The following is a 6,111-nucleotide window of genomic DNA, read 5'->3' as shown; positions in this document are numbered from 1 at the left end:
TTTCCCGGGATGACCTGTACCTGTGCTCTGTTCACAGTGTGTGTGTGTGTTTTCCCCAGGGATGACCAGTACCCTGTGCTCTGTTCACAGTGTGTGTAGTGTTTTCCCGGGATGACCTGTACCCTGTGCTCTGTTCACAGTGTGTGTGTGTTTTCCCGGGATGACCTGTACCCTGTGCTCTGTTCACAGTGTGTGTGTGTTTTCCCGGGATGACCTGTACCCTGTGCTCTGTTCACGGTGTGTGTGTGTTTTTCCCGGGATGACCTGTACCCTTGTGCTCTGTTCACGGTGTGTGTGTGTGTGTTTTCCCGGGATGACCTGTACCCTGTGCTTGTTCACAGTGTGTGTGTGTGTTTTCCGGGATGACCTGTACCTGTGCTCTGTTCACGGTGTGTGTGTGTTTTCCCGGGATGACCTGTACCCTGTGCTCTGTTCACAGTGTGTGTGTGTGTTTTCCCGGGATGACCTGTACCCTGTGCTCTGTTCACGGTGTGTGTGTGTTTTCCCGGGATGACCTGTACCCTGTGCTCTGTTCACGGTGTGTGTGTGTGTTTTCCAGGATGACCCGTACCCTGTGCTCTGTTCACAGTGTGTGTGTGTTTTCCCGGGATGACCTGTACCCTGTGCTCTGTTCACAGTGTGTGTGTGTTTTCCCGGGATGACCTGTACCCTGTGCTCTGTTCACAGTGTGTCGTGTGTTATCCCCGGGATGACCTGTACCCTGTGCTCTGTTCACAGTGTGTGTGTGTTTTCCCAGGATGACCTGTACCCTGTGCTCTGTTCACAGTGTGTGTGTGTTTTCCCCGGGATGACCCTGTACCCTGTGCTCTGTTCACAGTGTGTGTGTGTTTTCCCGGGATGACCTGTACCCTGTGCTCTGTTCACAGTGTGTGTGTGTTTTCCCGGGATGACCTGTACCCTGTGCTCTGTTCACAGTGTGTGTGTGTTTTCCCGGGATGACCTGTACCCTGTGCTCTGTTCACAGGTGTGTGTGTGTTTTCCCGGGATGACCTGTACCCTGTGCTCTGTTCACAGTGTGTGTGTGTGTTTTCCCGGGATGACCTGTACCCTGTGCTCTGTTCACAGTGTGTGTGTGTGTTTTCCCCGGGATGACCTGTACCCTGTGCTCTGTTCACAGGTGTGTGTGTGTTTTCCCGGGATGACCTGTACCCTGTGCTCTGTTCACAGGTGTGTGTGTGTGTTTTCCCGGGATGACCTGTACCCTGTGCTCTGTTCACGGTGTGTGTGTGTTTTCCCGGGATGACCTGTACCCTGTGCTCTGTTCACGGTGTGTGTGTGTCGTTTTCCCGGGATGACCTGTACCCTGTGCTCTGTTCACGGTGTGTGTGTGTGTTTTCCCGGATGACCTGTACCCTGTGCTCTGTTCACAGTGTGTGTGTGTGTTTTCCCGGGATGACCTGTACCCTGTGCTCTGTTCACGGTGTGTGTGTGTGTTTTCCCAGGATGACCTGTACCCTGTGCTCTGTTCACAGTGTGTGTGTGTGTTTTCCCGGGATGACCTGTACCCTGTGCTCTGTTCACGGTGTGTGTGTGTGTTTTCCCCGGATGACCTGTACCCTGTGCTCTGTTCACAGTGTGTGTGTGTGTTTTCCCGGATGACCTGTACCCTGTGCTCTGTTCACGGTGTGTGTGTGTGTTTTTCCCGGATGACCTGTACCCTGTGCTCTGTTCACGGTGTGTGTGTGTGTTTTCCCAGGATGACCTGTACCCTGTGCTCTGTTCACAGTGTGTGTGTGTTTTCCCGGGATGACCTGTACCCTGTGCTCTGTTCACAGGTGTGTGTGTGTGTTTTCCCGGGATGACCTGTACCCTGTGCTCTGTTCACAGTGTGTGTGTGTGTTTTCCCGGATGACCTGTACCCTGTGCTCTGTTCACGGAGTGTGTGTGTGTTTTCCCGGGATGACCTGTACCCTGTGCTCTGTTCACGGTGTGTGTCGTGTGTTTTCCCGGGATGACCTGTACCCTGTGCTCTGTTCACAGGTGTGTGTGTGTGTTTTCCCGGGATGACCTGTACCCTGTGCTCTGTTCACGGTGTGTGTGTGTGTTTTCCCGGATGACCTGTACCCTGTGCTCTGTTCACAGGTGTGTGTGTGTGTTTTCCCGGGATGACCTGTACCCCTGTGCTCTGTTCACAGGTGTGTGTGTGTGTTTTCCCAGGATGACCTGTACCCTGTGCTCTGTTCACAGTGTGTGTGTGTGTTTTCCCAGGATGACCTGTACCCTGTGCTCTGTTCACAGGTTTGTGTGTGTGTTTTCCCGGGATGACCTGTACCCTGTGCTCTGTTCACAGGTGTGTGTGTGTGTTTCCCAGGATGACCTGTACCCTGTGCTCTGTTCACGGTGTGTGTGTGTGTTTTCCCAGGGATGACCTGTACCCTGTGCTCTGTTCACGGTGTGTGTGTGTGTTTTCCCAGGATGACCTGTACCCTGTGCTCTGTTCACGGTGTGTGTGTGTGTTTTTCCCGGGATGACCTGTACCCTGTGCTCTGTTCACGGTGTGTGTGTGTGTTTTCCCGGATGACCTGTACCCTGTGCTCTGTTCACGGTGTGTGTGTGTGTTTTCCGGGATGACCTGTACCCTGTGCTCTGTTCACGGTGTGTGTGTGTTTTCCCGGATGACCTGTACCCTGTGCTCTGTTCACGGTGTGTGTGTGTGTTTTCCCGGATGACCTGTACCCTGTGCTCTGTTCACAGTGTGTGTGTGTGTTTTCCCGGGATGACCTGTACCCTGTGCTCTGTTCACAGTGTGTGTGTGTGTTTTCCCGGGATGACCTGTACCCTGTGCTCTGTTCACAGTGTGTGTGTGTGTTTTCCCGGGATGACCTGTACCCTGTGCTCTGTTCACAGTGTGTGTGTGTTTTCCCGGGATGACCTGTACCCTGTGCTCTGTTCACTGTGTGTGTGTGTTTTCCCGGGATGACCTGTACCCTGTGCTCTGTTCACGTGTGTGTGTGTGTTTTCCCGGGATGACCTGTACCCTGTGCTCTGTTCACGGTGTGTGTGTGTGTTTTCCCTGGATGACCTGTACCCTGTGCTCTGTTCACGGTGTGTGTGTGTGTTTTCCCGGGATGACCTGTACCCTGTGCTCTGTTCACGGTGTGTGTGTGTGTTTTCCCAGGATGACCTGTACCCTGTGCTCTGTTCACAGTGTGTGTGTGTTTTCCCGGGATGACCTGTACCCTGTGCTCTGTTCACAGTGTGTGTGTGTTTTCCCGGGATGACCTGTACCCTGTGCTCTGTTCACAGGTGTGTGTGTGTTTTCCCGGGATGACCTGTACCTGTGCTCTGTTCACAGTGTGTGTGTGTGTTTTCCCCGGGATGACCTGTACCCTGTGCTCTGTTCACAGTGTGTGTGTGTTTTCCCAGGGATGACCTGTACCCTGTGCTCTGTTCACAGTGTGTGTGTGTGTTTTCCCAGGATGACCTGTACCCTGTGCTCTGTTCACAGTGTGTGTGTGTTTTCCCGGGATGACCTGTACCCTGTGCTCTGTTCACAGTGTGTGTGTGTTTTCCCGGGATGACCTGTACCCTGTGCTCTGTTCACAGTGTGTGTGTGTTTTCCCGGGATGACCTGTACCCTGTGCTCTGTTCACGGTGTGTGTGTGTTTTCCCGGGATGACCTGTACCCCTGTGCTCTGTTCACGGTGTGTGTGTGTGTGTTTTCCCGGGATGACCTGTACCCTGTGCTCTGTTCACAGTGTGTGTGTGTGTTTTCCCGGGATGACCTGTACCCTGTGCTCTGTTCACGGTGTGTGTGTGTTTTCCCGGGATGACCTGTACCCTGTGCTCTGTTCACAGTGTGTGTGTGTGTTTTCCCGGGATGACCTGTACCCTGTGCTCTGTTCACGGTGTGTGTGTGTTTTCCCGGGATGACCTGTACCCTGTGCTCTGTTCACGAGTGTGTGTGTGTGTTTTCCCCGGATGACCCTGTACCCTGTGCTCTGTTCACAGTGTGTGTGTGTTTTCCCGGGATGACCTGTACCCTGTGCTCTGTTCACAGTGTGTGTGTGTTTTCCCGGGATGACCTGTACCCTGTGCTCTGTTCACAGTGTGTGTGTGTTTTCCCGGGATGACCTGTACCCTGTGCTCTGTTCACAGTGTGTGTGTGTTTTCCCGGGATGACCTGTACCCTGTGCTCTGTTCACAGTGTGTGTGTGTTTCCCGGGATGACCTGTACCCTGTGCTCTGTTCACGGTGTGTGTGTGTTTTCCCGGATGACCTGTACCCTGTGCTCTGTTCACGGTGTGTGTGTGTTTTCCCGGGATGACCTGTACCCTGTGCTCTGTTCACAGTGTGTGTGTGTTTTCCCGGGATGACCTGTACCCTGTGCTCTGTTCACGGTGGTGTGTGTGTTTTCCCGGGATGACCTGTACCCTGTGCTCTGTTCACAGTGTGTGTGTGTGTTTTCCCGGGATGACCTGTACCCTGTGCTCTGTTCACGGTGTGTGTGTGTTTTCCCGGGATGACCTGTACCCTGTGCTCTGTTCACGGTGTGTGTGTGTGTTTTCCCAGGATGACCCGTACCCTGTGCTCTGTTCACAGTGTGTGTGTGTTTTCCCGGGATGACCTGTACCCTGTGCTCTGTTCACAGTGTGTGTGTGTTTTCCCGGGATGACCTGTACCCTGTGCTCTGTTCACAGTGTGTGTGTGTTTTCCCGGGATGACCTGTACCCTGTGCTCTGTTCACAGTGTGTGTGTGTTTTCCCGGGATGACCTGTACCCTGTGCTCTGTTCAACAGTGTGTGTGTGTTTTCCCGGGATGACCTGTACCCTGTGCTCTGTTCACAGTGTGTGTGTGTGTGTTTTCCCGGGATGACCTGTACCCTGTGCTCTGTTCACAGTGTGTGTGTGTTTTCCCGGGATGACCTGTACCCTGTGCTCTGTTCACAGGTGTGTGTGTGTTTTCCCCGGGATGACCTGTACCCTGTGCTCTGTTCACAGTGTGTGTGTGTTTTCCCGGGATGACCTGTACCCTGTGCTCTGTTCACGGTGTGTGTGTGTTTTCCCGGGATGACCTGTACCCTGTGCTCTGTTCACGGTGTGTGTGTGTGTGTTTTCCCGGGATGACCTGTACCCTGTGCTCTGTTCACGGTGTGTGTGTGTGTTTTCCCAGGATGACCTGTACCCTGTGCTCTGTTCACAGTGTGTGTGTGTGTTTTCCCAGGATGACCCGTACCCTGTGCTCTGTTCACGGGTGTGTGTGTGTGTTTTCCCAGGATGACCTGTACCCTGTGCTCTGTTCACAGTGTGTGTGTGTGTTTTCCCAGGATGACCTGTACCCTGTGCTCTGTTCACGGTGTGTGTGTGTGTTTTCCCAGGATGACCTGTACCCTGTGCTCTGTTCACAGTGTGTGTGTGTGTTTTCCCAGGATGACCCTGTACCCTGTGCTCTGTTCACGGTGTGTGTGTGTGTTTTCCCAGGATGACCTGTACCCTGTGCTCTGTTCACGGTGTGTGTGTGTGTTTTCCCAGGATGACCTGTACCCTGTGCTCTGTTCACTGTGTGTGTGTGTTTTCCCGGGATGACCTGTACCCTGTGCTCTGTTCACGGTGTGTGTGTGTGTTTTCCCGGGATGACCTGTACCCTGTGCTCTGTTCACGGTGTGTGTGTGTGTTTTCCCAGGATGACCTGTACCCTGTGCTCTGTTCACGGTGTGTGTGTGTGTTTTCCCGGGATGACCTGTACCCTGTGCTCTGTTCACGGTGTGTGTGTGTGTTTTCCCGGGATGACCTGTACCCTGTGCTCTGTTCACGGTGTGTGTGTGTGTGTTTTCCCGGGATGACCTGTACCCTGTGCTCTGTTCACGGTGTGTGTGTGTGTTTTCCCGGGATGACCTGTACCCTGTGCTCTGTTCACGGTGTGTGTGTGTGTTTTCCCGGGATGACCTGTACCCTGTGCTCTGTTCACGGTGTGTGTGTGTGTTTTCCCGGATGACCTGTACCCTGTGCTCTGTTCACGGTGTGTGTGTGTGTTTTCCAGGATGACCTGTACCCTGTGCTCTGTTCACGGTGTGTGTGTGTGTTTTCCCGGGATGACCTGTACCCTGTGCTCTGTTCACGGTGTGTGTGTGTGTTTTCCCAGGATGACCT

Source organism: Hemitrygon akajei, chromosome 11 (genome assembly GCF_048418815.1).
Source record: "Hemitrygon akajei chromosome 11, sHemAka1.3, whole genome shotgun sequence".
Taxonomy (NCBI): Eukaryota; Metazoa; Chordata; class Chondrichthyes; order Myliobatiformes; family Dasyatidae; genus Hemitrygon; species Hemitrygon akajei.
Note: the sequence above shows the minus strand (reverse complement) of the source record.